This window comes from Fundulus heteroclitus, unplaced genomic scaffold (assembly GCF_011125445.2).
Source record: "Fundulus heteroclitus isolate FHET01 unplaced genomic scaffold, MU-UCD_Fhet_4.1 scaffold_79, whole genome shotgun sequence".
Lineage (NCBI taxonomy): Eukaryota > Metazoa > Chordata > Actinopteri > Cyprinodontiformes > Fundulidae > Fundulus > Fundulus heteroclitus.
In genome coordinates, this window is record NW_023397241.1 from 936,478 (window position 1) to 947,967 (window position 11,490).

Consider the following 11,490-nt stretch of genomic DNA (forward strand, 5'->3'; position numbering starts at 1 on the left):
TGACGGAAGAAGAAGTAAAGAATAACTAGAAAAATTTCTGAAGAAATTTAGCAAGGCGCCTGCCACTTGGTGCGTACCGTACCGTCAGAAATAGCAACAGGAATAACACTGCGAATTTCAGCTTCTTATGGTCTTCACAGCCCCCGCAGCGGCCGTCGAAAGGTGCCATGTTAAGTCATTGGACCTCCTAGGAGCCCCTTGTTAGCAGCGTTGTCATGGAGACTCACTGACAGCTGCAGCCCTATCTGTCTGTAAAGGCAGAACAACCCTGGCTAAGCAGAAGTTAGTAGGACCTTCCTAAAGCTACTTCTGTTTAGCAACATGCTAACGGTTAGCCGCTAGCATGGTTGTGTTCAGTATCAGCGGGTGATGTTACTCTGTTAGTTTGGTTGAAATCCTGTACTGAGAAGTGCCTAAAAAGGGAGAAAATGCTAAAATTCACCAAATCTGTCAAGCAGGGGTTTGTACAAGCTTCTTATAGCTACTTCCGGTTAGCAACATGCTAACCGTTAGCCGCTAACATGGTTGTGTTCAGTATCACCAGGGGATTGTACTCTGTCAGTTTGGTCCATATCTTGTACTGGGATGAGCCTCAAATAGGGATACTCCCGAACAAATTGTTCCTGCGGAAAAACCGTAACAGTTATCCACAAAATTCCTTTTTTGTGAGTGCCAGAAGGGTTGGCACATTCATGTGTGAAAGTCTCATGTCTGTACATAAAACGGTTTAGGAGTAGCGACGATGTGAAAACATGTGATGTTTTGGATTTTTAGACGTCATTTTTCAAAACCGCTCCATAGGAAATGAATGGGGGAGGTTTCGGGTTTGTGTCGGTCTGAGGTGATTTGCGAAAAATCTGTAAATGCCACACCAATGAGGGTTACATTTCCCAAATCCTGACAAAAATACCTACGTTTTGATGTATAATTTGTCTACATAGAGTGAAAATTGAGCGAGTAAGGTCAAGTTGTTCGGAGTTTTGAAATCTTTAAAAAAGCTAGAGTGGGCCACTCTAGCGGTTGGAGAATTCCGTCATTGACTTTCATTGTAAACGATGATTTCGCTGATTTTTGGACATGAGATTTGAGTTGTAACTGTGAAGAGACGATAAAAGATATCCAGATCCCGTTTTCACTTCTGAGTAGTTCACAGATATATCTACAAACTGGAAGTTAAACGGTGTTCGTAGGTGAAAGCATGACGACACAGTACAGTGTTGAAAATGGTCATTTGGAGGCTTTTTTGAGGCTTTCTTTCTACCCGACTCCATTCATTCCTATGGGGTTTTTTGGGGGTGGTTTTTCGCTAATTTTGTTGCCATGGTAACTCGAAATCCCAATAAAAGTAGTAGCACACATCTCGTAATCGAGCCGGACATTTTGATACCTATATTGTGGGGGTGCACGCTACAGTTCAGGCCACATTAATCGTGACGGAAGAAGAAGTAAAGAATACTAGAAAAATTTCTGAAGAAATTTAGCAAGGCGCCTGCCACTTGGTGCATAGCGTACCGTCAGAAATAGCAACAGGAAGTAACACTGCGAATTTCAGGTTCCTACGGTCTTCACAGCCCTCGTAGCGGCTGTTGAAAGGTGCCATGTTAAGTCAATGGACCTCCTAGGAGCCTCTTGCTAGCAGCGTTGTCATGGAGACTCACTGACAGCTACAGCCCTCTCTGTCTGTAAAGGTTGAAGAACTCTGGCTAAGCAGCTGTTGGTAGGACCTTCCTAAAGCTATTTCCGGTTAGCAACATGCTAACGGTTAGCCGCTAATATGGCTGTGTTCAGTATCACCGGGTGATGTTACTCTGTTAGTTTGGTTGAAATCCTGTACTGAGAAGTGCCTAAAAAGGGAAAAAATCCAAAAATTCACCAAATCTGTCAAGCAGAAGTTTGTACAGGCTTCCTAGAGCTACTTCCGGTTAGCAACATGCTAACCATTAGCCGCTAACATGGTTGTGTTTGGTATCACTGATTGAGTGTACTCTGTTAGTTTGGTCAAAATCCTGTACTGGGATGAGCCTCAAATAGGGAGAAAATATGTTGTTTATAACGTTGCCATGGTAACTGAAAATGGCGGGTGGTACAAAAAAATACTTAATGGGATCAGCACACATGTTTTAATATACACTGTGGGGATTATAACACAAAAATCTTTGTCACCCACGCCGGGTTTCAAACCCACGACCTCTTGCATGCAAAGCCTGCACTTTCCCTGTGAGCTATACTGTAGCGCCATATATGGGCATGCATCATTGGGAACATAAGGGGTTTGGTCCCCCATTGAAAAGCATTGGATTTTTGACACCTCATAGCTTTGAGATGCTTGATGCGACGTAACCCAAATTTCTTGTGGAGCTTTCTCTCTAAAGTAAGAACAGAGTCTGTGAAGCAGAAGTTGGTGATACCTTCCAAGATCTACTTCCGGTTAACAACATGCTAACCGTTAGCCGCTAACAAGGTTGTGTTCAGTATCACCGGGTGATTGTACTCTGTCAGTTTGGTCCAAATCCTGTACTGGGAAGTGCCTCAAATAGGGGTGCCAATACTTAATGTCACCAAACGTGACCAAAGTTCATGGGACAGATTGGCCTCCTTTAGCAACTCAGCCTCACCACATCTGGGCCCAGAACTCAACATTTGACCAAAATGGTGTGTAGTGCCATTTCCCACATGTGGGTGGTGCTGTATTGGCCAATTGGGTCGTGTCTGGGCATCATGCCAGGTCCTGTTAGAAGCAAAGGCCCAATAGGAAAGCATGTAAAATCAAAATGGGACAGAAAACTGACACATGGCTGAAAGTCACATGAAAATTTTAAAATGTTAGGAGGAAGTGACTGTGCGAATTTCAGATTCCTACATTAATCACAGCCGCTGCAGCGGGCGTCGAAAGTTGCCATTGTATCCTAATGGACCTTCTCTCTCTGGCCCTCAGAGTTCCGTTGTCATGGAAACTCACTCACACACCTGCAGCGGCCAACGTCTCTGCACCAAAGTGCAGAGACTTTGCTCACAAAAAGTCCCATTGGATTATAATGGAGAACTTTGCCCCGAACAACGCTTGATATCTCTTCATCCGTAAATGGTAGAGACGTAATTTTTTCTGCGTTTAGTTTGTAACGGATAGGGGAAGAAGAAAAGCTATCGTTTTTTGCTGGAAAAATTTTAATAAAGGCGTAAAAAATTATGATCTAAATGGCATTTTTATGGATTTTCAGAAATCCTCTAAAGAGGGTCCCGAACATATCGCTGTAACTCAAAAAGTATAAGAGATATCAAGATAATTCTTTCACCATGAGTATCAGCAGGCTTTTGAGGACCATGAAGCTCATTTTTATGTTTGTACAAAAATCGGTGTAGACACAGCGACGATGTAAAAAAGTGGATGATGTGGGAAAATGCAGCTCCAAAGTTTTTTTAGGATTTTGCACATTCGCTACTCCCGAACAAATTGTTCCTGCGGAAAAACCGTAACAGTTATCCACAAAATTCCTTTTTTGTGAGTGCCAGAAGGGTTGGGACATTCATGTGTGAAAGTCTCATGTCTGTACATAAAACGGTTTAGGAGTAGCGACGATGCGAAAACATGTGATGTTTTGGATTTTTAGACGTCATTTTTCAAAACCGCTCCATAGGAAATGAATGGGGGAGGTTTCGGGTTTGTGTCGGTCTGAGGTGATTTGCGAAAAATCTATAAAAGCCACACCAATGAGGGTTACATTTCCCGAATCCTGACAAAAATACCTACGTTTTCATGTATAATTTGTCTGCGTAGAGCGAAAAGTGAGCGAGTAAGGTCAAGTTGTTCGGAGTTTTGAAATCTTTAAAAAAGCTAGAGTGGCCCACTCTAGCGGTTGGAGAATTCCGTCATTGACTTTCATTGTAAACGATGATTTCGCTGATTTTTGGACATGAGCTTTGAGGAGTACTTGTGAGGAGACGATTACAGATATCCACATCCCGTTTTCACTTCTGAGTAGTTCACAGAAATATCTACAAACTGGAAGTTAAACGGTGTTCGTAGGTGAAAGCATGACGACACAGTACAGCTTTGAAAATGGTCCTTTTGAGGCTTTTTTGAGGCTTTCTTTCTACCCGACTCCATTGATTAATATGGGTTTTTTGGGGGGTGGTTTTTCGTTAATTTTGTTGCCATGGAAACTCGAAACCCCAATAAAAGTAGTAGCACACTATTCCCGACCGAGCCGCAAGTTTTGGTACCTATATCTTGGGGGTGCACGCTACAGTTCGGGCCACATTTATCGTGGAATAATAAAGAATAATATTAACTAGAAAAATTTCTGAAGAAATTTAGCAAGGCGCCTGCCACTTGGTGCGTACCGTACCGTCAGAAATAGCAACAGGAAGTAACACTGCGAATTTCAGGTTCCTACGGTCTTCACAGCCCTCGCAGCGGCTGTTGAAAGGTGCCATGTTAAGTCAATGGACCTCCTAGGAGCCTCTTGCTAGCAGCGTTGTCATGGAGACTCACTGACAGCTGCAGCCCTCTCTGTCTGTAAAGGCAGAAGAACCCTGGCTAAGCAGAAGTTGGTAGGACCTTCCTAAAGCTATTTCCGGTTAGCAACATGCTAATGGTTAGCCGCTAGCATGGCTGTGTTCAGTATCACCGGGTGATGTTACTCTGTTAGTTTGGTTGAAATCCTGTACTGAGAAGTGCCTAAAAAGGGAGAAAATCCTAAAATTCACCAAATCTGTCAAGCAGATGTTTGTACAGGCTTCCTAGAGCTAATTCCGGTTAGCAACATGCTAACCGTTAGCCGCTAACATGGTTGTGTATGGTATCACTGGGTGAGTGTACTCTGTCAGTTTGGTCCAAATCATGTACTGGGATGTGCCTCAAATAGGGAGAAAAAACGTCATTTATAACGTTGCCATGGTAACTCAAAATGGCGGGTGGTACAAAAAATACTTCATGGGATCAGCACACATGTTTTGATATTCACACTGTGAGGATTATAATACAAAACTCCAAGTTTTCCATACCGGGAATCGATCCCACGACCTCTTGCATGCAAAGCCTGCACTTTCCATCTGTGCTACACTGTAGCGCCATATATGGGCATGCATTATTGGAAACATAAGTGGTTTGATCCAAAATGGCACAGAAAACTGACACATGGCTGAAAGTCACATGGAAATTTTAAAATGTTAAGAGGAAGTGACTGTGCGAATTTCAGATTTCTACATTAATCACAGCCACTGCAGTGAGCGATGAAAGTTGCCATTGTATCTCAATGGAGCGTCTAGCTCTGGCCCTCAGAGTTCCGTCGTCATGGAAACTCACTGACACACCTGCAGCGGCCGAAGTGCAGACACTTTGGTCACAATAAGTCCCATTGGATTATAATGGAGAACTTTGCCTCGAACAACACACGATTTCTCCGGAACCGTAAATGGTAGAGATGTAATTTTTTCTGTGTTTATTTCGTAAAGGATAGGGGAAGAAGACTTGCTATCGGTTTTTGCTGGAAAAAGTTTAATAAAGGCGTAAAAAATTATGATCTAAAGGACATTTTTATGAAATTTCAGAAATCCTCTGAAAATGATCCCGAACAAATCACTCTGGCTAAAAAAGTATAAGAGATATCAAAATAATTCTTTCACTGTGAGTATCAGCAGGCTTTTGATGACCATGTAGCTCATTTTCATATTTTTACAAAAATCGGTGTAGGCACAGCGACGATGTAAAAAAGTGGAGGATGTGGGAAAATGCAGCTCCAAAGCGATTTCAGGATTTTGCACATTCGCTACTCCCGAACAAATTGTTCCTGTGGAAAAACCGTAACAGTTATCCACAAAATTCATTTTTCTTGAGTGCCAGAAGGGTTGGGACATTCATGTGTGAAAGTCTCATGCCTGTACGTAAAACGGTTTAGGAGTAGCGACGATGCGAAAACATGTGATGTTTTGGATTTTTAGACGTCATTTTTCAAAACCGCTCCATAGGAAATGAATGGGGGAGGTTTCGGGTTTGTGTCGCTCTGAGGTGATTTGCGAAAAATCTATAAATGCCACACCAATGAGGGTTACATTTCCCGAATCCTGACAAAAATACCTACGTTTTGATGTATAATTTGTCTACGTAGAGTGAAAATTGAGCGAGAAAGGTCAAGTTGTTCGGAGTTTTGAAATCTTTAAAAAAGCTAGAGTGGGCCACTCTAGCGGTTGGAGAATTCCGTCATTGACTTTCATTGTAAACGATGATTTCGCTGATTTTCGGACATGAGCTTTGAGGAGTAACTGTGAAGAGATGATAAAAGATATCCACATCCCGTTTTCACTTCTGAGTAGGTCACAGATATATCTACAAACTGGAAGTTAAACGGTGTTTGTAGGTGAAAGCATGGCGACACAGTACAGCTTTGAAAATGGTCCTTTTGAGGCTTTTTTGAGGCTTTCTTTCTCCCCGACTCCATTCATTCCTATGGGGTTGTTTTGGGGGTGGTTTTTCGCTTATTTTGTTGCCATGGTAACTCGAAACCCCAAAAAACGTAGTAGCACACATCTCGAGACCGAGCCGAAGGTTTTGATGTTTATATTGTTGGGGTGCACGCTACGGTTCGGGCCGCATTAATCGTGAAGGAAGAAAAATAAAGAATATTAATAATAATAAAGAAGCCGTTTAGAGGTGAATAGTAATAGGCCCTGCCCATGCATTTGCATTGGGAGGCAGTGCTGTGCTTCGCACAGCACTGCCTCCTCATTGCACATGCAAGGCAGGCGCCTAATAAAGAGTCCGTTTAGAGGTGAATAGTAATAGGTGCCTCCATGCATTTGCATGGGAGGCAGTGCTGTGCTTCGCACAGCACTGCCTCCTCATTGCAAATGCTATGGCAGGCGCCTAATTAATAAAGAGACGCGTTTAGAGGTGCATAGTAATAGGTGCCTCCATGCATTTGCATTGGAGGCAGTGCTGTGCGAAGCACAGCACTGCCTCCTCATTGCAAATGCTATGGCAGGCGCCTAACTAGAAAAATTTCTGAAGAAATTTAGCAAGGCGCCTGCCACTTGGTGCGTACCGTACCGTCAGAAATAGCAACAGGAATAACACTGCGAATTTCAGGTTCCTACGGTCTTCACAGCCCTCGCAGCGGCCGTTGAAAGGTGCCATGTTAAGTCAATGGACCTCCTAGGAGCCTCTTGCTAGCAGCGTTGTCATGGAGACTCACTGACAGCTGCAGCCCTCTCTGTCTGTAAAGGCAGACGAACTCTGGCTAAGCAGAAGTTGATAGGACCTTCCTAAAGCTATTTCCGGTTAGCAACATGCTAACGGTTAGCCGCTAGCATGGCTGTGTTCAGTATCACCGGGTGATGTTACTCTGTTAGTTTGGTTGAAATCCTGTACTGAAAAGTGCCTACAAAGGGAGAAAATCCTAAAATTCACCAAATCTGTCAAGCAGAAGTTTGTACAGGCTTCCTAGAGCTACTTCCGGTTAGCAGCATGCTAACCGTTAGCCGCTAACATGGTTGTGTTTGGTATCATTGGGTGAGTGTACTCTGTTAGTTTGGTCCAAATCCTGTACTGGGATGAGCCTCAAATAGGGAGAAAATACGTCATTTATAACGTTGCCATGGTAACTCAAAATGGCGGATGGTACAAAAAAATACTTCATGGGATCAGCACACATGTTTTAATATACACACTGTGGGGATTATAACACAAAAATCTGAGTCTCCCATGCCGTGATTCGATCACACGACCTCTTGCATGCAAAGCCTGCACTTTCCATCTGAGCTATACTGTAGCACCATATATGGACATGCAGTATTGGGACCATAAGGGGTTTGGTCCCCCATTGAAAAGCATTGGATGTTTGACACCTCATAGCTTGGAGATGCTTTATGCGACGTAGCCCAAATTTCTTGTGGAGCTTTCTCTCTAAAGTAAGAACAGACTCTGTGAAGCAGAAGTTGGTGAGACCTTCCTAGAGCTACTTCCGGTTAGCAACATGCTAACAGTTAGCCGCTAACATAGTTGTGTTCAGTATCACCGGGTGATTGTACTCTGTCAGTTTGGTCCAAATCCTGTACTGGGATGTGCCTCAAATAGGGGTGCCAATACTTAATGTCACCAAACGTGACCAAAGTTCATGGGTCACATTGGCCTCCTTTAGCAACTCAGCCTCACCACATCTGGGCCCAGAACTCAACATTGACCAAAATGGTGTGTAGTGCCATTTCCCACATGTGGGTGGTGCTGTATTGGCCAATTGGGTCGTGTCTGGGCATCATGCCAGGTCCTGTTTGAAGCAAAGGCCCAATAGGAAAGCATGTGAAATCCCAAATGGGACAGAAAACTGACACATGGCTGAAAGTCACATGAAAAATTTTAAAATGTTAGAGGAAGTGACTGTTGCGAATTTCAGATTTCTACATTAATCACGCCGCTGCAGCTGGCGTCGAAAGTTGCCTCTATCCTCAATGGAACGTCTCCCACTGGCCTCAGAGTTCCGTCGTCATGGAAACTCACTCTGACACAGCTGCAGCGGGCCAGTCTAAAAAAGTGCAGACACTTGGTGTCCAAGTCTGCCTATTGGATTTACAATGGAGAACTTTGCCTCGAACAACGCACGATATTCTCCAGAACCGTAAATGGTAGAGCAGACGTAATTTTTTCTGTGTTTATTTCGTAAAGGATAGGGGAAGAAGACTTGCTGATCGGGTTTTTTGCTGGAAAAAGTTAATAAAGGGGTACAAAATTAGGATCTAAAGGACATTTTATGAAATTTCAGAATCCTCTGAAAATGGTCCGAACAAATCGCTCTGGCTCAAAAAAGTATAAGAGATATCAAAATAATTCTTTCACTGTGAGTATCAGCAGGGTTTAATGACCATGTAGCTCATTTCATATTTTACAAAATCGGTGGTGTAGCACAGCGACGATGTAAAAAAGTGGTTGAGTGGGAAAATGCAGCTCCAAAGCGTTTTAGGATTTTGCCATTCGCTACTCCCGAACAAATTGTTCCTGTGGAAAAACCGTAACAGTTATCACAAAAAATTCATTTTTGTGAGTGCCAGAGGGTTGGGACATCATGTGTGAAAGTCTCATGTCTGTAATAAAACGGTTTAGGAGTAGGCACGATGCGAAAACATGTGAGTTTGGGATTTTTAGCGTCATTTTTCAAAACCGTCCATAGGAAATGAATGGGGGAGGTTTCGGGTTTGTGTCGCTCTGAGGGTGATTTGCGAAAAATCTATAAAATGCCACACCAATGAGGGTTACATTTCCCGAAGGCCTGACAAAAATACCTACGTTTTGATGTATAATTTGGTACGTAGAGTGAAAATTGAGCGAGAAAGGTCAAGTGTTCGGAGTTTTGAAATCTTTAAAAAAGCTAGAGTGGGCCACTCTAGCGGTTGAGAATTCCGTCATTGACTTTCATTGTAAACGATGATTTTGCTGATTTTGGACATGAGCTTTGAGGAGTAACTGTGAGGAGACGATAAAAGATATCCACATGCCGTTTTCACTTCTGAGTAGTAGTTCACAAGATATCTTACAAACTGGAAGTTAAACGGTGTTCTAGGTGAAAGCATGGCGAACAGTACAGCTTTGAAAATGGTCATTTTGAGGTTTTTTTGAGGTTTATTTACCCGACTCCATTGATTATCATGGGTTTTTGGGGGTGGTTTTTCGCTAATTTGTTGCATGGTAACTGAATATCCAATATAAGTAGTAGCACACATCTCGGGATCGAGCCACAGTTTTGATGCCTATATTGTGGGGGTGCACGTAAGGTTCGGGCCCCATTAATCGTGAAAGGAAGAAAATAAAGAACTAGAAAAATTTTGAAGAAGAGAAAATTTAGCAAGGCGCCTGCCACTTGGTGCGTACCGTACCGTCAGAAATAGCAACAGGAAGAAACACTGCGAATTTCAGCTTCCTACGGTCTTCACAGCCCGCAGCGGCCGTTGAAAGGTGCCATGTTAAGTCATTGGACCTCTAGGAGCCTCTTGATAGCAGCGTTGTCATGGAGACTCACTGACAGCTACAGCCCTCTCTGTCTGTAAAGGCAGAAAACCCTGGCTAAGCAGAAGTTGGTAGGACCTTCCTAAAGCTCTCTGGTTAGCAAATGCTAACGGTTAGCGCTAGCATGGTTGTGTTCAGTATCACCGGGTGATGTTACTCTGTTAGTTTGGTTGAAATCTGTACTGAGAAGTGCCTAAAAAGGGAGAAAATCCAAAAATTCACCAAATCTGTCAAGCAGGAGTTGTACAGGCTTCCTAGAGCTACTTCCGGTTAGCAACTGCTAACCATAGCCGCTAACATGGTTGTGTTTGGTATCACTGGGAAGTGTACTCTGTTAGTTTGGTCCAAATCCTGTACTGGGATGAGCCTCAAATAGGGAGAAAATACGTTGTTTATAACGGTTGCCATGGTAACTCAAAATGGCGGGTGGTACAAAAAAATACTTCATGGGATCAGCACACATGTTTTAATAACACAATGTGGGGATTATAATACAAAAACTCTTAGTCTCCCACACCGGGAATCGATCCCCCGACCTCTTGCATGTAAGGCCTGCACTCTCCTCTGAGCTATTAGTAGCTCCATATTGGGCATGCGTATTGGGACCATAATGGGTTTGGTCCTCCATTGAAAAGCATTGGATGTTTGACACCTCATAGCTTGGAAGATGCATTAGCGACGTAGCCAAATTCTTGCGGAGCTTTCTCTTAAAGTAAGAACAGTTTCTGTGAAGCAGAAGTTGGTGAGACCTTAGAGCTCTTCCGGTAGCAAATGCTAACAGTTAGCCGCTAACATGGTGTGTTCGTATCACCAGGGAATTGTACTCTGTCAGTTTGGTCCATATCTTGTACTGGAAAGGCCTCAAAGAGGGGTGCCAATACTTAATGTCACCAAACGTGAACAAAGATGCATGGGTCAGATTGGCCTCCTTTAGCAAACTCAGCCTCACCACATTGGGCCTGAAACTCAATTTGACCAAAATGTCAGTAGCGCCATTACCCACAGGGGGGTGGTGTGTATGACCAATTGGGTGTGTCTGGTTATCATGCAGGTCCTGTTGGAAGCAAAGGCCCATAGGAAAGCATGTGAAATCCCAAATGGGACAGAAAACTGACACATGACTGAAAAGTCACTGAAATTTTAAAAATGTTAAGAGGAAGTGACTGTGCGAATTTCAGATTCCTACATTATCACAGCCGCTGCCCCCCCAGCAGCTGGCGTCGAGAAGTTGCCATTGATCCACAATTGGGCGCTTCTCCATCTCTGGCAACTCGGAGTCCATGTCATGGAAACTCACTGACACAGTGCAGTGGCGAGTCTACTGAAGTGCAGAGACTTTGCTCCAATAAGTCCCATTGGATTATAATGGAGAACTTTGCCCCGAAAAAGCTCATATCTCCTGATCTATAAATGGTAGAGACGTAATTTTTTCTGCGTTGAGTTTCATAACGATAGGGGAAAAGAAGAAAAGCTATCGTTTTTTGCTGGAAAAAGTTGGC